Source organism: Cupressus sempervirens, chromosome 5 (genome assembly GCF_028749045.1).
Source record: "Cupressus sempervirens isolate cs-2001-9-10 chromosome 5, ASM2874904v1, whole genome shotgun sequence".
NCBI lineage: Eukaryota > Viridiplantae > Streptophyta > Pinopsida > Cupressales > Cupressaceae > Cupressus > Cupressus sempervirens.
In genome coordinates, this window is record NC_143122.1 from 422,610,441 (window position 1) to 422,634,993 (window position 24,553).

Genomic DNA, 24,553 nt, shown 5'->3' on the forward strand with positions numbered 1-24,553 from the left:
CTGAGTGCATTTTCTTTTCCCTTTTGACATCCTTCACTGACCTTGGCAGAATATTTAGGTGGCAAAATCACCTCAAAAGTGCACCTCATTTCAATTCCAGTCCTTCATACACAGGTGCAGAGTACACTTGTCCTTGCCAGATTTTTAGCTTCTAGCAGAGAAAACTTCTGACTTCACCTCCCTAAATGTGCGCCTCATCCACTTGGTTGAAGATTTGCTTGGTAAACTACACTGAGAAAAAATGCTGAACTTCTGATTCTTGTCTCTCTGAGGGAAGCCTGAAATGCTCTCATGCCTCTACCTTGTTTGTGCCAGCTGGAATTTCATCATGCTATGTCCTTACCTGGGTCAAGGTGGTCATCTTTTCCTGCAAACTAACTGCGAGTACTATGATTTGAGTGGATCAACAAACAAATGACAATTAATTTGACAACAAAAACCAATGAAAGGGAACACAAATGCCAAGCTTCATAGATGTACCGACACACATTAAGTAAGGAATCTCAACTGTTCAAGATTCACTTGCTTGCTATGTTGCATAATTGGAAATCTGTGATGTTCTTCTTGTAAAGCCATAATTTTATGACTGAGATGCTATCTATGGTTGAAGATTTGCTTGGTGTGCTCATCAAAGTGCACTGAGAAAAATTGCTAAACTTCTGATTCTTGTCTCTCTGAGTGACGCCTGAAATGCTCTCATGCCACTACCTTGTTTGCTGCCAGCTGATATTTCATCATTGCTAAGTCCTTACCATGGTCAAGGTGATCATCTTTTCCTGCAAACTAACTGCGAGAACTAGAATTTGAATGGATCAACAAACGAATGACAACAAAAACCAATCAAAGGGAACACAAATGCCAAGCTTCATAGATGTACGAACACACATTAAGTAGGGAATCTCAACTGTTCAAGATTCACTTGCTTGCTATGTTGCACAATTGGAAATCTGTGATGTTCTTCTTGTTAAGCTATAATTTTATGATTGAGATGCTATCGATGGGGCTAAATACTAATTTATCAAGCTCAATAATTGCATCTATCAAATTTTGGAGTCCCCTCTAAAGGGCCAACATTTAAATGGTGTCTATGAAACAATGAAGAAAGTTCATCTCTCATGTTTAGAAGTTCATCTTGCTTATGGTCTGCCGGAGTTTGATGTAAAACACTTTAAAGTCACACTCCTGTAGCAAAGCCAATTGAGACTGTAGCTTATTAAAAACGACTGGAAAACCTTCTACAGCAATAGGTAATAATCTTGAAGAACCCATAAATGTTTCTACACAATGTTCTGTCAAGCATTACATGAATTTGATCATACGACACCACTTCCAAATAGCTGTCAGTACAGATTTAGGATCTCACCGATGTAGGTAAAATTAGAGCAAGTTCTTTTCCACAAGATAGTCCAATCCCTCACACACCGAATAATGTTCTTTTCCACAAGATGCTTTTTGATGTTCCTGAATCCACTACCACATATTCAATGAGATCAATGTCAGAAAAAATATTTATCCCAAGACTGTTCATCACCAATTTCCAATCAATTTGGAAAACATGTGAAGACTGGATTCAAAACAAAAGATCTATAGCAGCGTTTAATAGTGCCATTTGTTTGTTTAATGTACAAACGATGTTCGTGTGACTAATGAATGATATCTCATGATTCTCACCTATGCCTTTGTTATTGTTTATTTCGATCACATCTCCATTGATATATAGACTTGGGAATAGCACGCTGCATAAGTTTCAAGGTTCTTGGCACTATTCGTGCCCACAAATTGGAATCCATCTTGGTGTTATGTTCAGTACTTGAAATACACAAATAAATTGATTTAGATCAAGATCATTAAAAGTTGACCAAGACCTCAGACTCACAAAACCTCACATTATATTAGATAAAGAATATGTAAATTCTTAATCTTTGATTTACAATCTTCTATTTTTTTGTTGGGTAAGTAAACCTTAAGTAAAATGTATTTGGCATTTGTAATCTTGGTAATATATTACATAATTACAACTTGTTATTTTATAAAATATACATGTTATTTATTAGATGAATTTATGGTTTCCTTTTCCAAAGGACTTGAGTTATGCTTATTTTCTTGTTTAAATATTTTAAATATTCTAAACTTAAATGATAGAACTATATTTAATAAGTTGTGTCTAATTTAGTTTATAATTTAGCAATCTTATGTAAAATGTCATTTGGATTCTTCTTGTCATTTATAACTAGGATTTAATTGATAATAAAAGCAATAGAGCTGACATGACAAATAGGCTAATAATTGGTGAAGATTAGACCATGAACAACAAAGTGCATTACAACACTAGCAAAATAGTTAGTAACCCACATCAAGGTAGGTAGAAATTTCACCCACAACTCATGAAAGAGTTTGGGATAAGGAGGAAGAATGATCTTTCATTTGTTTAAAAACAATAATTGAAGCAATCCTATTGTTGGCTCTTGTTTTAACAATGATTTTAACTACCAGGAAGTTAACAACAAAAATGCATCTAAGGGCGGCTAACTCCTATGATGGATACATGTTGATTAGAATGCAGACCAGCTATAAGGCTAAACTTTCTTCACTTCAGGCTTTGCAAAACCTAGGCGGGTATACCTTAGATTTCATTATGACACTAGTGCAATAAACATAAATTTGAATCTATATTAAGTAGATGAAAATTTCAAGTCCTATGCTCATGCAATGATGGTATGAAATAGCTAATAACATTGACCCATGAGATTAACAAGCCAAGTGTTGATATCCTTTTCAAATCTACAACATGAAAGAGAAAATAATTTTGATTATAAAATTGATTATCAACATAACCCACATATGAAACAACAAGAAGCATGCCGATCCTGTGATTGATCATATGCTACTGTAAGCATTATGTAAAAAGGTCAATGTAATGTCTTCCCCAACATATATGAGGCTAGCATAGAGGTTGCATTTTTCTTTTTAAGATGGTACCTTCAATTATCTCGATATGTGCATCTTGATGGCTGTTTTGTGGAACAGAACACTTTTCTTGAAAAAACATCGTGGAATGCCCCAAATCAAGCCTCCAAGTTTTTTCATGGTTTCTTCCATTCACCCTTATTTAAAATTGATTTGGGAATGCTATTCCATTGAAATCAACTTTGAAAAACACCTCTACACAAGTTCCATCCTTTGAAATGAGCTTCCAGTCTAAAACTGTAGACACCTTCATGTATGATTCCAAACGATCTCTAACAAAGGCATCACTATTTTAAAATGGAGAGATTCCCTCTACTCTGTACCGCTCAAATGCTCCTGTCTGTAATGCTCCGCCAGGGACCCAAAAGAAGTTAACTTAAAGTTTTACTAAGTTTGACAACATTTTTTTAAAAGATAAAGATACAACAACAGTTATAGAATAGTGGAAGCAATTAACAAACACTCAACAACACATAAACATGTTACAACTCTTAAGGGTCCCATGACGATGAATCACATTTAATTTGAATTAACACTAAATCTAATATATAATAAATCCAAAACAAATAATAATATACAAGTATGAATACATTATAATAATATACATTTATCTCGAATGCCACCTGGCAATAATCATTATGCACCATCATCCACTATATAGGTCACATGGTATGAAGGGCTAGAAGAATATACAACATAAAAATAGGTTACAACAACATCTCATAAGATTCACAAAATCAAATATAATACAAAAGGTATAACCATCCATCATAGTACACAATAATAGAATGAAAAGAATATAGAATAGGGAACTCTAGTCACGGCATCAAACTGTTAGATCTCAATGGTATAAGAAAAACAATTACCACTCGACCTCGTGAAACCCAAAAAGGCCCACTCCCATCGCTTTGAGGAGATAAACTCAAGTCTCAAACAAGATAACAAACTCAAAAGTCAAAACTAATAGCTAGGTTGAAGGAATCACTTGAAAGAAAACTATCTCAAGGTACCAAGACAGAAGTATCAACTAAATCCAGAGGCAACAATGACACGTAGGGAATTTATTGGGCAAGTATCATCACACGAGCCAACTCTAAGGTTACCTGACCAGTCTTTTAATCATTCGACCCCCTAGTGACTCTATGCGACACTAGTGTCCTTTCATACAGACAGAACATACTAATGAGTCAGCTCTAAGGTTACCTGACTAGTCTTTTAATCCTCTAGTCCCCTAGTGACTTTCTGTAGTATCAATATTTTAATTCATTTTATACTCATTTAATGAAATGTTATCACTTATTAAAACAACCTACAATGAGCTATCTGTCAGCCTTTTTAGGGCCTTAGCCTTCATTGCAAGCCACTTCCCAATATGACATACAAATAACCTACCCTAAGCTCGATAAAAGAAAAAGATCTCAAATGACCATAACCCACACATCAATTCTTAAACAAGCAACTGGAAAGCACTGAAATATTACTGATCATAACCACATATTCCACTAATACGATCATCCTAGCAAGACTGATCCAAAATCAAGTACACATAAACCAAATCCATGTCATAACATGACATCACCAAGAACAAATCATGCAAACACCTCAGTCCTATACAAGCAACTGAAAAGCAATCCAAATACAACTGAACGAAGACTCAAGGGCTATATCAAGAAAGTCACACCATTCATCTTAGTTCTACACAAGAAATTGAAAAGCATATCAAAATATTTGATCAAATTAGTCACAACACACACATGACACATTACCATGGTTTGGTATAAAATATCATGTACAAAACATCATCATGACATCACAGAACAAAACTCTCAAGCCTTTGGTAAACATCTTGACTAGTCAAAGTTAAGTAAAAAATGACAAACCCCAACACCAATAAATTACATGCCAAATAAAGTACATAGAAAAGTGAATTTCATAATTTATTAGGTTTTGAAAACCCTAAAGTTCAATATTTACTAAAGGTTTTCAGATTAAGTCACAGACAATTCTATAATGGAAATCAATTTTCTCAAACAAGGGTTTCAACCTAGAGAAATTTTGAAAATAGAAACACAATAGGCAAAGCGAAGACAAGAATTTGAAAAATGAGCAACTACTGCACAAACCCACAAGATCCTACCTAGATTTGATGCTAAAACAATGAACACACAAATACACAAGAATCTTCCCTTTCCTTCAAAAACCCTATTTTCGAAAATTGGCTCCTCCAAACCTCTGTATGAAGAAATGAGCTCTAATTTTCTAATAAAGAGTTTTTCCCCTAAATTAGGGCTTTGACTATGCAATCATGTGAAAACTCTATCTTTTAATTATTATATTTTAATTCTTATGCACACACCTTATGAAATTTAATTAAAATAAATTTTATTAAATTAAAGCTTTCTCCCCCTTATTAAATCATGCGACGTTTTTAATATAATATTTATTAATTTAACTAATAAACATTATTTAAAGTTTATTAAAAATAAAACTCTTTAATAAATTATTATTAAATTAAATAAATATAAATACCCAAAATTAGAACTTTAATCAAATCTTTTAAATTTAATTCTTTCATGCACATTTAAAGAACTTTTTAATTAAAATATTATTTTATATTTTATTTTTCTCCACTTTATTAATTAGTGTAAGCACTATTTAAAGCATAGTTTTAATTTAAATTAATAAGAATAATTAAAGCTCATTATTTAAACGCAATTCTAATTTAATAATTATTAATTAATTAATCATAATAAAACAATATTAAATCTTTAATCTTTTAATATTATAATTCTATTTTTATCTAACTTCTTAAATTAAACTTTTAAAATAAATATTTTAAATTGAAATACATATTTAATAATGTAATTAAATAATATCATATTCTAATATCTCTTTAACCAAATTTCTAGACTTTTTATTTAAAACATAAATTTAGTTACTTTTTAATTTTTTTTAAAAATAAAATAAAATAAAATAATTATTACTACTTAACTAGTAATCTTATTTAGGGTTTATTATTAAAATAAAACTTGTAAGTAATAATTATTAAATTAAATAAATATAAATACGCCAAAATTAGAACTTTAATTAGATATTTTAATTTTTTATTTAATTACTTTCTCAATTAATCAAATATAATTAAATATTAAATTTTCTTTATGCAATTTTCATTAAATTAAATCATTAAATTGTCTTTTAATTTGATTTAATTATGACAAAAAATACAACAGACCCACAAAACCAAATACAACAACACAACTAAAGATAAAAAAACATAACCAAACTCTAGGGTCAAAGTCACGAATTCACATCACTTGATGAATTTAGAAAAGTGAAGCTAACATAGATACTTGTCCTACTTTCTATGATAGTTGGATTAGATTAGGATTTGAACTCAAGAATTATCTCATCACTTATACCATTGAGATATTGCGATAAGGTACGCTCATCCTGGCAATTCAGTAAAGTCGATACCCGATATTTGTAATCTGCATAAAAACCATGCATGTACAAACACATATATTCTAAACTAAACAAGCAATGGCAAGAAGTGGTGCATCGTGTAGATCCTGAGTAGCAGTGACTATGACTCTTTTTCTCAACCACATTAGATATGCCAAACATAAAGAAAATATACATATACACTATACACATGCAAGTGTGGGGTAAGTATCCATAAAACTGCATATAAATCATCCGTTCAACTAACATCATTAATAACTGAAATCACTAACATAATATACATATATCATCATCAAAATAATCATGAGATAACTGAAATAACTAACTCATCACATTAATCAATTGAGTATAAAACAACATCTAATCAATTCTAGCAACCAAATATTAGTAGTTAAAAAATATAATCAGAAAACTGACTTAAAAAAATCTGACATTACAATAGAAACGTCAAGTAGAAATAAACATTACACTATTGTTCATTTAAATAAAATAAATAAAAATAAAAATGTGTATGGCATTTGAGATAGGTGACAGAGGGAAGTTGGAACAATCCAATTATCTTTTGCTACGTATTTGTGTGTTTCACCTCTTTCTGATATATCAATGAAAGCAGTGGAATCAATCACTTCGCTTGCTTTGTTTTGATGAACGAGTTAGCAAGTAAAGAACAAAAAGGCACTCCATGCCTCGAAAATATTTGAGCATCCAAGCATTCATACTAGACTGGGTTGAAAAAGAATGCCCCATCAATTTGGCATTATCTGTTCAAGGATCGTTAGTTATCTTCAGCCTCTACAGAAATGACAACTCAAACAATCCCTACGGTTGTCCGGTGGTTTTATGCATTGACTGGGAAATGAAAAGCACTATGTTACAATCTCCACATAAACATCACAGTCTATAAAAGGTGATTGAACATATCGCTAATCCCACGGGCTACTTTATTTTCATTGGATACATGCATTCAGCTGTGGCACTTTGTTTCAAATCGACAAAAGAACCTTACAATTTTCATGTCCTGCTTGTGATCTTCTATGCATCTGCTTCCTGTTTGACGTGAGAACCTCTCTCCATGTCAAATAAATCTGCATCCTTTCTATAAAGTCGATGCAACATCTTCAACAACATTTTTGCAAGTGGGATGTGGCAAATCAGGTTGTGGAAAAGACTCACTAATCTTGTTAAGCTCTTTGACAAAAGATTAGAAACAAAACTCAAGAATAGAAGTTGTTGACTTGGGTATAGTTTATGCTTTCAAGTATGTTATCAACCCCTAGTGGAGAGTTTTAGACAACAATCTTATAAGAAATGCCACTCACTGAATCTAATGGGAAAACATAGGCCTCTCTTTACAGCATCTAATCCTCTAAAAAATGTTGTTCCCACATTACAACCTTTTGTTGACAATGATTTGAAACCAGTCATTGTCGTTTACAACTATGATCTCAATTATTTTACTATAGTGGATGTATTGTATGCAAATCAGTGAAATTATAAACCTCAGGCCCTTATGTCCAAGGCCTCTCAAACCTATCCCTCTAAATAACATGCTCTGTTGGTCAATAGAAATAATGCCATCTCTTATTACTCACCATTGTGTATCATCCCCCACACACATTTGATCTTATATAACAATATTGGATGTTATCTTCAAAAAACATTGGATCTTTTTAATGATTTCAAGCCTTATTTAAAACAAATCACACTACCCTAAAAAAGAAATACCTTGATCGATAAAGTCGGGCCACTAAAAAAATTTCAAACTTAAACAATTGAACCCTTACTAATGCTTTGATCAACCTTTTCCTCACTAATTGAATTTTACTTTGATCCCTAGCTCATCATTTTAAACTAATTTTCACCCTTTTACAAACTATGATTTTCTACCAAGAAACCTCTTAGCTAGCCTTAAAATTTGACAAAATCAAACAACAGGGCCTTGAAATCTTGCATTTATGTTCTTTGGTGCACTCTTTTAGTTTGTAAAATCTCATCTTATGATGACTATCCAGTAAAAAAATATCAATCTCTGAAATTGTGTATTTTGATTTGATCATGCAAACATGTCCGTAATAGAAAGTTACATTTGGATTTGGCTTCAAAAATAGGTCAAACGACAACTTGGGGAAATGAAACTTGGGGCATAGCTTCACTTTGATATGGATAATGTGAATGTTCAATTTAGATTCATGATAAATAACTGGGCAAATTTGGTAGGTGTGCAAAGTTGGCTTATGGGAATTGTAGAATTGTGTACACTAGCATAATAGTGATTTTTGCAAACAAAATGGACTTGGAAAAGTATGCATATGGATTCATCAAGATTTGCAAATTGACATACTAGAAGTATTTTCAATGTAGAACATAGAGGTGTGATTAGTTTGACTTCATCTATCACAGGTTTCAAGTTATATTATCACGAATAGGCTTACCAGTCAATCTACTCATTAGAATACCAGTAAAAACTTGGAAATTGCATTTGGAATCACGCTTAAAAACTAGTTAAACAGATTTTTCATAGGATTAAGTTTGGAACATAACAAGTCTCTAACCCCTAGAATACAATAGATAAAGAATTTTCTAAATAGGGTTACTTGGACAAAAGTTACGATTAGTCAAACATGGCTACTGGTAAACTGTCACAAAGGACAATTGAGAAATTTTAACTTTTTGCAAATGAAACTAGCTTGGAAAACTCATCAGACTTTGAAATTTTCAAATTAAGATGTCATTTATGACTACAACATAGTGGTATGACTTTTTCTTCAAAATGTATAATGGGTCATAAAATATTAATTGTCAAACAAGGCTTCCTAGAATTTTGAACAATGTTCATCAGTATGACAAAGATAAACACCCAACTTTGAGGGACTCAAAACCCTATCAAAACATGTCTAAACGACTTGAAATCTGAAATATAGGTTCTTTGGTATGCATACTAGACACTCCCAAGGTGGAAAATCATGAAACTTTATTGGGTGCAAGATATTAAAATGCAAACTAACCCTCCAAACTTTGTTTGACACTTGAGCAAAAATGTAGATTTCTCAAATGCTCCAAATGACACTTCACCAAATGATTCAAAACTTCAAATAAATAACTTGAGGTGCATGGACATGCTAAATGAAGGGAAATGATCACTTTGAACAAATCCTATGACTCAAAACATCAGTCGGGTATATATGCATGAAAAGCGATTATAGGGGCTCATCTTCGCAAAATTTTCAATTAGGTACTTAAATTGGGCTTGCAATTTTGAGTTCGAACAACTATCATTAGGAACATCATCACCAAGGGGAGAAAATGGAGAAATCCCCTTAGTAAGGGGACAAGATGTCCACCAATTGTTGGAGTAAAAAATAGGAGCAACAAATGGAGAAGGGTTCATATGGCTAGAGGAGGCCACATTAGCAATAAGATGTAAAGTAGGATCCACATGGCTCAAGGATGCCATACCAATAGGAGGAAAAACACCATCTTGGGAGGAATTATCATTAGCTTGTGAAGAGTCATTAGAGGACAAATTTGAAGCCACTACGGTAAGATGATCACTAATACTTCCACGAAGTGGCATCACCTTTACGATGTAATAAAGAGCAATCAGTAATCAAGTGGATAATAGACAAGTATAATTGACATCAAATGATGAAATCCTCAATTTTATGACCAAGTCCATGTCTTATGCACAACCATGAGAATTACATCCACTATAATGCCTTGGTAAGCAATCCTTGGAATGAAGGGTCAAACATGCATTGATACTTTTTTTGAAACATAAATATAAACATAATGGACATAAGTGCACTAACATGTAACATTACATAAGTAACTAAGGAAACATAGCATGATCGTCACATAATCAAGCACTAGTAAAATCTTACAAGTACTTGTTGGGTTCCACAATAGTTCTCCTAACACTATTAAAGGTCAGATGCTTATGTCTTATAAGACAAGTGATGAGAACTTGAACAACAACCACCAAATCTCACCAGATCAAACTTGATAATTATCCATGATCAACAATCCAAGAGACAAGATTCATCCTTGATATAGTCAATCATTAGGTCTATTTTAGAACCCAATTGAAAAGTGAGTTAAACTAGGTCAAAACATAATAGAAAACTAGAAGTAGATACATGCAATTGCTCCTAAGAACACAAGGAAACCAAATCTATCATAAATTTTTACACATATCTTAAAGAATGATTTTGGCCCTACATGGGACTGCATTTGTTAAATAAATTAAAATTCACAAAATAGTTATATTGTGATTTTTAATATAAGTAATAAATGAAAACATATTTTCTAATCAAGTGCATGTTGGCTCATGCATAGACATTGCCATGATGAAATTGCTCTCTATAATAAATGCCCAAAAATACAGTCCTAAAGTGCAATTTTTAGTAATAAATGTGCAAGAAAAAGGGATGATTATGTAGGAGATTTGAACATATGAGTAGAAACAAGTACATATGTGTAGGGGGGACAAATGAATGCACAAGTATGTCTAGACAGATAATAATTACATTAATTTAAGTAAAGCATCAATGTACAACTCCACATTGGGAGTACAAGATACATGAAAGGAGGCCAATTATGCTTCATTTGATCAAAATAAGCGTAAATAAGCTAATCTACTGAGCATAGCCTAATAATGTGTAGCCATTAAAAGAAAATATGAAGGGATGAGAAAGAGCACATCATGCTTGGTACCCCACCAAATAAAGTATTCCACCACATGTACACCAATCCCCAAAGTGACACATCACATTGCCCGACCATGTGGTACCTTAAAGCCCACCCCACCATGCTCATAGAACCCAAACACATGTAATACATAAAAGAGAGCATGGTCATGTGCACACCAATCAAGTGCAATAATCCAGGGATGGAAGAAGAATCCCAATGCAATCACTATGAACACAAATGCTAAGATGCAAGTAAATTGGAGCCATGCCACAAACTTAAACAAAGGTTGATATAGAGACTCAAGATTAAAAGTGCCATCTTAGGGTATAATTGTTAATTTTAATTCTAACAAGGCATTTAATCATCTCAAAAATATAACTATAACTATTCTCACCTCATTACTTACAATATTGCAATGGAACAATGAATTACATTGAGGTCCTCTTCCAATAGTAAGCAAGGAGTTGAAAAAATTGATTGATTAAAATAGTCTCTAGATGAGTAGCGGCTTTGAGAAAGTAATCAACTGCCCAACGAATGACATTCCTTGCATGTGGGAGGTCATCACCCATTCATCCTCCAAACTCCAAAACACTCCACAACAACATTGTGGTGGTGAACACTATTGGCAAACCAAATTTCACATTGTCTCCTATGTCACAATATCCTCCTGTCAAATCCACCCGTCACAACAAAAATGGCAATAAACTATATAAAAACATCAAAACTACTTTATTTTTAATAGAATAGAGCACCTCAAGCTAAAGAGACAAGGTATTGGACATAGTATTATACCACTATCACTTAAAAGGCTTACACACTTCATCATTAGTGAACAAAAACTATCACAACTTACTATACTTAAGCTTTCAAAGAATTTGAATGTACCTTTTTAGCATACCCATCAGAAAGGCCAGAATCTCCTCACCATCTTATTCTCTGATCCGCTAGAAGTTTCTCAAAATGTTGGCCTTCGAAGAAAAGAAGAAATTTAGTGAGAGCATCTTTGTAGTTATGAGACAAAGAAGAACCTTTCTTGGCATATACATAGTGCATATTATTGTAATAGTTGGCTTTTGTTGTGATAGCAAAAACCAAGAACATTATGACCACAATGCAACTCCCACTTTCCATTGCAATCCCCATTTTTTTTTTGACACAATGGATTGGTGGCACTGGAATACTTGAGTCACAATGTGGTGATTTATAGACAAATCAATGAAGATAAAAGTTAACGCAAAGCAAAAAGCCTCTAGTTCACTTTCAACTCAGTCGACTATAGGTTGCCACTTGCCTCCAAGCTTAAAGTCTTGTTTTCTCCCAACTCGATAGGTTTAGTTTGAGCTTCACTTGGTTTCGAGAATCCTTTCATATTCTCTACTTAACAAGGCCAACCACATGAAGGTGGAAGACCATTTGGCCTCTCCCCCCCTATAATCACTCTAAATTCCCCATTAACAACCAAGTAAATATTTCATTATTCATTTTAGAAGTATATCATTGAATCATTATAATCACACAACATTCATTAACACAACATACAATTAATTAATACATAACTACAAACATTCATCAATAATTTATGAACACATCAATCAATATTCACATAACATTCATTAACACAATATATAGTTCATTAATACCTATAAAAATTCATCAATATTTCGTGAACACATCAATCATTATAATCACATAACAATATTCAATAACATTACATAAAATTCATTAATAAGAAACATTCATCAACACGCCATACAATTAATTAATACATATAAACATTCATCAATAATTTGTGCACATCAATCATTACATTCACATAACATCCATTAACATGACATATAATTCATTAGTACCTATAAACATTCATCAATAATTCGTGAACACGTCAATCATTATAATCACATAACAATATTCAATAACATGACATTAAATTCATTACTAAGCAACATTCATAAAATATCATTAACACATTCATCATCAAACAAGGTTTTTAACATTCATTTTTTTTCTTCTTTTGTTGAATATAAAGGCTAATAGGCACATCGTGGCTATCTTCAACATTCTCCTGTGGATCTTGTGGTTCTAATCTTATGACATGAGGCTTCCTCTTCTTTTTTCGAGGACAAGGTTTATGCGTCCCTGCAATAAGAAATAAATGGGTTTAATTCTAAACATTTTTTTTGATGTTATAAGTATTTCATTAATCTAAAGAACATAGCAGGGATTTTTCTTTACCTGATAGTGCCACATCATTCACTCTCACATTTTGTTTAGCCCCAACCTCAACATGCTCAACACTGATATCACACTCTGCACACTCAAAAATTGTCATACAAAGGTTACACCAATTGCAATTTAATATGTTAAATTTTATAAATAATTACATGATTAATTTTGAACATAAATTGAATATGTACTTGTATCATTGTGATGCACATAAAGGTCTTCATCATGTGTAGGATCCATGCCTTTGTCATCATGATTAAGATCCATGCCAGGACTAGTAGGTTCTAGTGAAATGTTATGCGTGCATTGTTGTCATTGTTCAAAATTAACATCAAATAGATTATTTCTCATGAAGTTCTGAATTACTATTATTATTCATTAGGACTATTTATATATGTGTGAACCAGTGCACCAAGATCTTCTACATCTGTTTGGCCACTATAATCTGTGCAGTGGCAGACAACCACTACTTTATAGCCTTTCTTGAAGCCAATTTGTTTGTCCTCTTTTGTGGGACTACATTAAATTCAACATCCTGCATTTTTTGCATAATATCATCAATATTGAATGTATTTCTTATTTTTAATTTTATATTAAAAAAATTGATATGAAATTTCATTTACTGCTACTTATAAGGTGTGATTGAATTTTGATATATCCACCAGAGCCAAGATGGTGTTGACCAACCTTCTCTTTCCTATCTTGTGTAGCCTTTGATGTGTCTTGTAGCTTGTATATGTAAACTTTGAAATATGTTAGAAATATGTTAGGCCCAATCAGATTCAATTGAATGAAATTTAATTTGAAAGATATGTATAATAGATACCATATGAATTTACCCATAAGAAAGTAGTTGTAATTTTATTGATATTGTAGAACATCATAGAGAAAAACAACCATACAACTACTTAATGGACATACATAGTGTGGAAGTACACTTTAACATTTTTCTTGGATGTAATTTTTATAGATTTGTGTTGCTGTCCTATTGTCTGAGTACTGAAGATTTCGTATTGTTTTTGAATGGAGTGAAAGGTTTTGAAAATCTTAGTCATTGGGATTTCATCTACATGCATATGTGATATAAAGGAAAGTTCATGTATATAGTTCTGGTGATCAACATTATGATTTGATGTTATTTGAGCCTTGTATTAACAAAAAGAACAAGTAGTTAATTTTCTAATACTCTAGATTTGTTTCAGTGGTCACTGGTATAAGATAATTGTTAAAAGGCATACTTACAGACAAAATCTACATGATAACACACATATAGCAAAAGAGACTAGTTTTATCTTTTAGATTGAATATAATATTGCAACAGTTATATTCAGTGTTTAATTAATTAATCTATTTGTAGTATTGACTATATTTTAGAGACCTGATCAGTATTGTATTGATATCAGACTCTCAGATCATTTTATTTGGACATAGTTTGTAAGATTTTTTTTTAATGTGAATTGAGACATAATTTGATTCTTAAATAAATTGTAATGTAACTAAGTTGATCATCATGCTGTCATATGGTTGGTGCTCAAATAGAGATTATTGAGTTACCTTGGGTTGGTGCTCAGATAAGGTTGAGGAGTTAATGCTAAGTTTGTGCAAGCGGTGGCTTACGTTGTGAAAGAGTTGATGTTGTTAAGAGGAGAGGGTCTTGATGATTCCTTAGGGTTAAAACCCTTAAAGCTGTATTGGTTTCAAATTTGTGAGGATGGATTAGGATTGAAAATCCTAGCAACATTACTCATTGTGGTTGTATTCCAACTTTATTCCTTCCAAGTACAAACTAGGTTGTGGCTATAAAAAGTATGAACCCAAATTCCAATCAAGGACAAGAAGTGTATGACTCAAAATGATTATAAATGGTAAAATTACACACCATAATCTCCCTCAATTTTTGGGATGGTGCCATAGAAAGGGGGAAGGCTTTTGGTATGCGAATTATTATAAGATATTTAATTCATATATTACTTAGATCTGTCCAAAGCATACAAGGAAATCTATAAGAAAATTGCATTCAATGGTAAAAGTATCAAATGCATCAACCTCTTAACTAGAGATCACTAATTTGTGCATAATTTTATTAATACTACCACATATCTATTTTTTTGGGTGGTAGGTTAATTCCTTTATCTCTTAGTCTCATCTCTTTTGCATCTTCAATGATTTCATTCCACTCCAATTGTGGCACCATAGGAGGGTGCTCATACTTTGGGTTGAGCTTTAGAGCTCTTCTATACTGGTCTCTCACAATCTCTAGATGTTTGCAAGATTTTTTAAAAACTTTGGGCTTTGTTCAAAATATTTTGAGAACTCCATAGTTTTTATGAGCTAAGCCAGTAGGGGACAAAAGACCAGAAACAAAAAAAAACTTAAATCAATTCTTCAATAGCTCTAGAAATAGAAGAGCCTAACAAAGCAACCTCTTTGAGAGATTCATGAATGCTCTTCACAGGGATATGGAGGTTAGCTTTCTTGGTACTTTGTCAATTTTGCCTACTTAGACCACCATCCAACATCAGAGCATGTCCAGTCAAAGTTGATTCATCTAGAGAGGCTTTCCCAAATGATACAACAACAAGTAGGATGGACAAAGTAACAACTTGCATTCCTATTTCACTGTCCTTTAACATCTTCTTGAGGGAGCCTTCATACACTTGAAGTTTAGTTGGGATATTCCCAACCAAAGCTTCTAACTCTGTCTACATCATGTATTCCTCTACCAACTTTTCCTGTAAATTTAGCGTGTTATCCTGCAAGGAAGAGACATAAACGTGGAGTTTTTTGATTTCATTGTACACCCAAATGTCCAGCCCCATCCCAATATTGGCTATGTTTTTGGCTTTATTAAAAATTCCAAGACAATTCCATCCTCTTTTAGATCCTGTGCCTCCTCAGAGACTACATTTAGTTGAGGCTTTTCCATGGGTTTTTGGGTGTGGACATTGGGTTTTCTGGGATTAGTATCAACATGGTCACTATTGGCATGAGGGGAATTAGAAGACACAAGAATAGGGGAAAGGGTTGCAATAACAAGGGTCAAAGCAGTCTCTATTTCTTAAGCATGGGAGGAAAGGTTGATGGCCTCATCAATTCCTTTAGTACTAGTGTCCTTTGAATCATTCATACCCTTCATTTTCATTAGATCTCCCTATCCTCATTGATGGTGGCCTCTTTGGTCTTCAGATTGGAGAAAACCATTTTAATTCTTTTGTGCTTTGAGGAGGGAACAATGTCCTTACCCTTATACGAGGAATGCTTACCACAGTTGCTAATAGGGATAGGGGAAGAAAGTGAAGAGTCCAGAGCTGAGGTATCATCCTAACTTAAAGCAACATCCTTGTTCTCAGTGGAGCATCTTCCACTCACGGTATGGGTAGTGTCAACATCTAGGGGAGCTGCAACCTCCTCCACATCTTTTGAGTTGTGTTCAGACACGGTTTCCATAGCTAGGGCACGATGACAACTACTTTTTTTTTATAGTAAAGAATCATCAATAGATTCCTTTTTTCTTGATGAACCAACTGTTTCCCTCTTCCATTTGTAACTTGAAGTAGAAATAGAGTGAGCAGGGGTGGTATCACAAAAAAACTCAATAATAAGCAGGATGAGACCGTCATAGAAAATAGGTCTAAAAACCTTTTAGTTGTGGGCTTTAAGTCCATAAATGAGAGAATTCATTGAGTAGAAAGGGAAAGAAATAATTTTCTTGTAGCAGAAATGATTTAGAAAAACAAAGTGATAGAGATGAACTCTAGAAACCCTACCATCTAGAATGAAATACATCGGCACACAAGTGAGAACCTCCTGCCAGATATCCTTAATTTGAGCAAGGTCATAAAAGTTACCAACCTTAACCAGATTAGCATCCTCCTGATCATTTTTAGGAAAATGCTTGACTTCCTCTCTAGAAGCTTTTTTTTGTTTAAAACAATTCATTCCTTCATTCACAGCCTAGTAACTTCAGCAATGAACTCAATATTAACGGTAAACTGTCTACTATAGAGAATGACCTTGTCTCCATCCCAAGATTTGTAGAAGCTATCCATCACATGAGGTTTGTAACTAGGAAGTTTCTCAATGAAACTAGTTAGCTTTCCTTTCTCGAACAGATGCCATACTTCCTTCTTTTCCAGTAGTGGCACTTCTCAGGTTCCAATTTTTTTGCTTCCCCACCCATATTCATAGGGAGAGTATCTTGCACAATGCTATGACTGTAAAAAAGAAAAGAGAAGTGCCAAGAAAAGATCTATGTATTACTTCTTAAGGGCCCAAAAACTACCCATAAGCTATGTGAGGTACTAACAAACATGAAAGTACGAAAACCTTTCCATTAAAAAAAATAAATGGAAGCATTAATGATTTGATAAGTTGAGGCCATGAGCATATCAAAAATTGATTTTCCCTTCTCGAGATATGTTTCTCTCATAATTCTATTTTACAATTAATACACATCCATGCTTAGCTGGTCAGTCCATGTGACAATATCATTACTTTGAATTGCCAAGTTGGCCATCCAATCTGATAACATTTTTGTCTCATGGTAGTTATGAGAAATGAACACATTATGGAAAATGTTGAGGTTCTCTTTAATTTCACTAAGGAGGTTAGAAATATTCCAAGCAGGGTCTTGTTTATTGTTAAGGATATTGACAATATTCCTTGAGTCACCTTCCAGCCAAAGGTTCCTACAACTAGTATCTTTAGCTAGCTTGATCATGTAATGGGCACCTGCCATCTCAACTTTATGACTTGAAGTTGTACCAAGGGGAATAACCTAATCCCTTATGATATTACAGTTACAATCCCTTATGACTCCCCCACAACCAACCTTGCTAAGGTTCCCTTTGGAGGCCCTATCAAAATTAGCCTTAATCCAACCATGGGGGGGAGATAATTAGATGACATTTTCCCTCAAATTGTTCTTTTAAACTATGCAATTTTGACCAGGATGCTCCAAGTCAAGATTGGTTGAGGGACCAAAATGAGATATAAAATTCTCCTTTAAGTTTCTGATAATCTTTTTACCAATGACCCAGGAGGGGGTGTGGGTATCTCTGAAGATTTTTTCATTCCTTTCTTTCCATAATCCCTAGCATAATGAGGGAAAGAGTACTGCTAGAGAAAGCTAACTAGTTCACCTCTAAAAGGACTACACCAACTTAAAAAACTATCAACAAGATTCTCCAAAAAGATCCATTAAATTTCCTTGAAATTTAAGACTTCCTTCCAAATATCCCTGGCATAGCAGCAATGAAGGAAAATATGGTTGACAAATTCCATATCCTTCATAGAAAGACAACACCAATTGGTGATGATCATCCCTCTTTTTCTAAGATTGTCAATCATGAGGATTTTATTCTATAGAGGAATCCAAAATGAAATATTAATCTTTAGAGTTAGACCTTTGGTCTAGGCTTTAACCCAAGGGAGATCAATTCTCTTTTCAAAAAAAAGGGAGGAAACTTTGAAGTTACCACTAGGATGAAGAGCCCATATGACCTTGTCTAGGGAATTAGGATCAATACAAGTGGAGAAAAGAGAATTTTGGATATGATGGAGATTGGTAGTGAGGTCCACCCATCTATTGTTATCCTAGTAATCACAAAATTTATCTCCAAAGTTAGCTTTGTAGAAATCAATGATGGGAATATTATTGTAAAATAAGTTTAGGGGAGAATCTAGTAACCAACTATCCTCCTAGAAATAAATAATTTTACCATCACCCAGCTTCCATTTACAACCTTTGGTTAGGATATTCTTTGAAACTTCGACAACTTTCCAAATTAAAGACACATTCTCTAAATGATCAGCAGATAGGAAATTATCATAGTGGGAGAGTGCTGAAGATATTTACTCTTCCAAATTTTTCTCCAATCGCTGTCTTCATTGAAAAATCTGTATGGTATTCCCTCGCATAACATCTATGAAATATTACTATCAATTAGTCATCTAAAAATACCACGAGGAGAAAGCTTTCATACAAATTTTCTTCATAACATATCAAATTGAACATGGAATATTTCTTATAAGTAACATTCATGTATGCAAATTTTTTCATTTTGAATAGATCATCTCATATATACAACACTCAACCTTAGCATAACATTCAACCTTGTTTAGCCAAGAGGGCTTTGTTCATATCTCTGACAGGTCTAATGTTCATACCATCAAGATTCTTGGGTTTGCAAATAGAATCCTAGGAAATGAGAGGAAGTTTTTTTTTTTCTCAGTCCCAGACCATAAAAAGTTTCTTTGAATTCTCTCCATAGCATCAACATACTTAATTGACATTTTGAAGAGACTAAGAGCATAGATGGAAAGACTTTTGAGGGAGGATTTGAGAAGAACAATTTGACCAGATTGACTCAACAAAGTTCCCTTCCAACCAGCAAGTTTTTTGTTGTGTTTGTCAATGAGCATTTCCCAAAAAGAGTTAGGGGTTTTGGAACAAAGGAGAAGGCCCATAAATAATCCAGAGAGGACAACAATACCACAACCCAAAATCCTAGAGATTTTATTCTATCTCTCCAGGGGAGTAATCACAAAGAAGAGAAAACTATTATCCCAATTGATAAGTTGACCAGAGGCTTGAATGTAAATATTTAAGACATTCATATAAATCCTAGCTTCCATCACCATGGCAAGCCCCATCAGAATAGTCTCATCCACAAACTGTTCATGAGAACTAGCATTGGAGAAAGAAGAAGGACAGAGACCATGGATACTTCCTTGAACATCGAGATGCTTAATGTATCTTCCCTAACACTCTACCATAATAATAAATAAGATAAGAGAGATGGGATCCCCCTACTTGAGACCTCTTGATGGGGTGAAGAAGTTAGAAGAAGAGCCATCGACTAGGATAACCAAGGAAGCCGTCCAAATAAGCTAAGAAATGAGCTAGATGCATTTATTACCAAAACCAAAGGACTTTAAAATATTGAATAAGAAACACCAATCCACACAATCATAAGCCTTAGAGAGATCTAACTTCATGAGAAACCCTTGCTTAAGAGAAACCACCATAGAATGAATTTTCTCTTGAGCAATAATAACAAAATCTAGAATTTTTTGACTCGGGACAAATCCACTCCGTTTAGAGGAAATGATGTTCGATAGAATTGAAAGGATCCTCTGGGTAAGGAACTTGGAGATGATTTTGTAAATAGAGTTACACAGACTAATATGGTAGAAAGCATTAGGAGTTAGCCCCAACCTTTTTAGGTATGAGAGCCAAAATGGTTGCATTAAGCTCTTTTAAGAGGCATCTAGCTCCAAAAAAATCCTTAACAACATCACACACATATTTACCAACAATGTTCCATTGCTTTTGGGAAAAAACCATAGGGAAACCATCAAGGCCTGGCACTCTTCACCTTCACAGGAGAAGACAACTTTATGAATTTTAGTAGCAGAGGGGATTGCAACTAAAAAAAAATTATGATGGTTGGAGATAATGGAAGGAATAATTTCCAACAAATGGCCATAGCTAACATCACAAAAATTTTGGTCCTTTGACATTAGGGATAAGAAGTCCTTCATTTTGATAGTTATATCATCCTCATTAGTGAACTCTTCTTGGCCAATCTTGAGGTTGTAAATTCTATTAGTTGCTCTGTGCTTCAAGGTGGTGATGTGAAAGTATCTAGAATTATGATCCCCTTCCTTTAGCTAGATAGCCCTAGATCTTTGTCTGCAAAAAGATTCTTCATAGAAGATGACATTATGGAGTTTTAAAAGAGTTTCATTTTCCTCTATGATGAGCTTGTTAGAGTAACCAGAAACTTGAATTTTCTCCTAGGTGATCTGAAGGCCCTCTTAGAAAATATTTTTATTTTTGAAAAATATTACCAAAAGAGGACTTGTTCTAGACTTTAACTTTGTCTTTGACAATTTTGAGTTTTTTAGCAATTCTGAACATAGCAGTACCACGATCTACTTTTGTTTTCCATCAAGAATGATAGAAGTCATTGAAATCCTTGTGTTGCATCCACATTTTCTCAAATCTAAAGGAAAAATGTCTTTTTGTACCAATTGGATTGGCAAAAGAAACATGGGGGAAATGGTCTGAAGCAATCTTGGAAATGGACGACAAAAAGAAATTCCAATCTTGAATCTAGTTATTTGAGGCTAACACTCTATCAAGCCTTGGTTGAATGTAGTTCTGACTAGTCCTTTTGTTAGAATAGTGAACTCAATCCCTTTAAGGTCAAAGTCAATAAGACCTACATTGTTAATAAAATCCAAAAGTTCCATTCTACCTTTCATAGTAGCAATGTTACCTCCCTTTTTATCATGGCCATAAAAAGGAACATTAAAATCACCCATGAAGAGTCAATTGGAAGCAACAAATTTTTTCTTTAGTTCATTCAAATTTGACCATAATGGCTTCCTAGCTCTAGCAGAATTAGGAGCATATATATTAAATCATAAAAAGTTCCATAAAAAAATTGTTTCTTGCAAAATCATCACAACATCATTAGTCGAAAATGAGTGATGAATAAGTAAACTAAAATTATACTCTAAATAATTACAAGTTTTTAGTACACAGAAGCTTAGGAAATTTTGGGAATCATATCTTTCTCGGCCATCAACAATGATGCCTCTAATGATCCATTATAAGTAACACAGGTTGCTCTAGGAAAGGTTGGTAAATCATCACCAGTACTAGTATTAGTTCTATCACCACGAGAAGGTGTACATGTCCTTGCAAAAAGTTAATCAATGTCATACTATACTAAATGAACAAGAAAGTAGAAATAAAATCATGTTTCACACATAAAAAAATGTAGGAAAACAAGGGTTTACCAACTCTAGTTGTAGTAGGTGTGAATGTTTACATGCTCCTTGTTGTCGATCCTGCAGTCAACAATCTTGGAGTGTCGGATGGCCTTGTGGAAGTAGGTGTATGGAAATCATCAACACCTAAAAAATAATCATATATATGGGTAAGTGCACCAAGTTGTGGTGCCAAAAGGGGGGTATAAGTGGACACCTTTTTTTTGAAATCAACAATTTCTAAACTTCAACAAGAATTTGAAGATAGTTATGCTCAATATTTAAGATATGACAAAAAAAAAAGTAGTAGTACTTTGAATCTAGAGTCTAAACTACTATTTTTTTTTTCAAAATGGTTTAGTTTTAGGTCCTCAAAAAAGGGGACCACAGAAAGTGGTACTGTTTATTCCAAAAAAATATAACACAGTACAAAGTGTGGCCCCCCTAAAATTTTAACTTTTTTTTTTGAAATTCTTTAATCACTCTAGTCAAAGGTTACTTAACACTATGTAGTTTATCCTAATTTTTTGGGTAATTTTATAATGTTTATTTATTTTAATGATTTTTTTAACTAGACACGTCCCAAAAACATGAAATATCTGTGTGCTCCCCCTAGAAATAATTGAAAACTAATCTAAAATCAAAACTTCTTTTTTTCAAAGTGTGTAGAATGGAGTCTAGTTTCTAAAAAACTAAGTTGTTGCAAAATTCGATGAACGAGCTAAAATCTACAACCAAATTAGTACATGTTGGTTTTTGACAAAAAATGGACATACATTCAAAATAAATTATAGATAAAAGGATTGAAATAGTTCAAATTAAAAATAAATTATATGGTTATATAGCTAACACAAAGACTTACAATGTAATCTTATCGATGCTCAACCACGAAGAATCTTGAAGGAGAGCACACAAGAAAAATCAATCATTTTTTGTATGTTTGTAGCAAAACATGTCTCAGACTAGTTTATAGACTCCAAACCTTTGGGTTGGATCTCCAAGGAAAAACCAAGCCTTAGGCTTGGTTTAATGTAAAGCTTTGAATAACATGTATTCCCTAAAGCACGTGCACGCTATAGCACACACATGCTATTTAAACCTTTTTAAATTTGGGTCTCAATAACGCGTGCACACTATAGTGTGCACACACTATTGACACCTAAATAGTGCATAGAGAGGGAAGAAGAGACACAAAGCAAGAGCAAAAAAAGGGAATAAGAGATGCAAAGCAAGAGCAAGAGAGAGAGGGGGGGCAACGGATGTGTGTGTGTGTGTGTGTGTGTGTGTGAGAGAGAGAGAGAGAGAGAGAGAGAGAGAGAGAGAGAGAGAGAGAGAGAAAGTAGGGGATGGGAGAGGGGAGAGAGAGAGTAGGGGATGGGAGAGAGAGTAGGGGTGGCAGAGAGAGTACAAGATGAGAGAGAGAGGAAGTGTGAGAGTAGGGGTGGAAAAGAGAGAGTACAAGATGGGAGAGAGATATTGAGAGTAGGGCATGGGAGAGAGTGTGAGAGAGAGTATGGGTGGCAGAGAGAGAAAGTAGGGGATGGGAGAGGGGAGAGAGAGTAGGGGATGGGGGAGAGAGAGTAGAGAGGGAGAGAGTGAGAGAGAGAGACAGTAGGTGGTGGAAGAGGGAGGGGGAGAGGGAGAGAGAGGGGGGATGGGAGTGTGAGAGAGAGAGAGAGATCTAGAGAGTAGGGGATAAGAGAGGAGAGAGGGAGGGGGGGATGGGAGTGTGTGAAAGAAAGAGAGTAGGAGATGGGAGAGGGGAGAGAGAGAGAGAGTAGGGGATGGGAGAGAGAGAGTAGGCAATGGGAGAGGGAGTGGGAGAGGGAGAGAGAGGGGGAATGGGAATGTGTGTAAGAGAAAGAGTAAGGTATGGGAGAGAGAGGAAGTGTGAGAGAGAGTAGGGGTGGCAGAGAGAGAGAGTACAGGATGGGAGAGAGAGATTGAGAGAGGGGATGGGGAGAGAGAGTATAGGATGGGAGAGAGAGATTGAGAGTAGGGGACGGGATGGGGAAGAGAGATTAGGTGGTGGGAGATGGAGTGGGAGAGGGATAGCGAGTGAGAGGAGGATGGGAGTGCATGTGTGTGAGAGAGAGAGAGTAGCGAATGGGAGGGGGGAGAGAGAGTAGCTCGAGAAAGAGTAGGGGATGGAAGAGATAGAGTAGGCAATGGGAGAGGGAGAGAGAGGGGGGATAGAAATGTGTGTCAGAGAGAGAAAAAGTAGGGGATGGAAGAGAGTGTGAAAATGTGAGAGAGAGAGTAGGGAGTGGTAGAGAGAGAGAGTAGAGAGGGAGAGAGTCAGAGTCAGAGAGAGTGAGAGTGAGAGTGAGAGAGAGAGAGTAGGTGGTGGGAGAGGGAGTGGGAGTGGGAGAGTGAGTGAGAGATAGAGTAGGGGATGGTAAAGGAGAGAGAGTAGGGAATGGGAGAG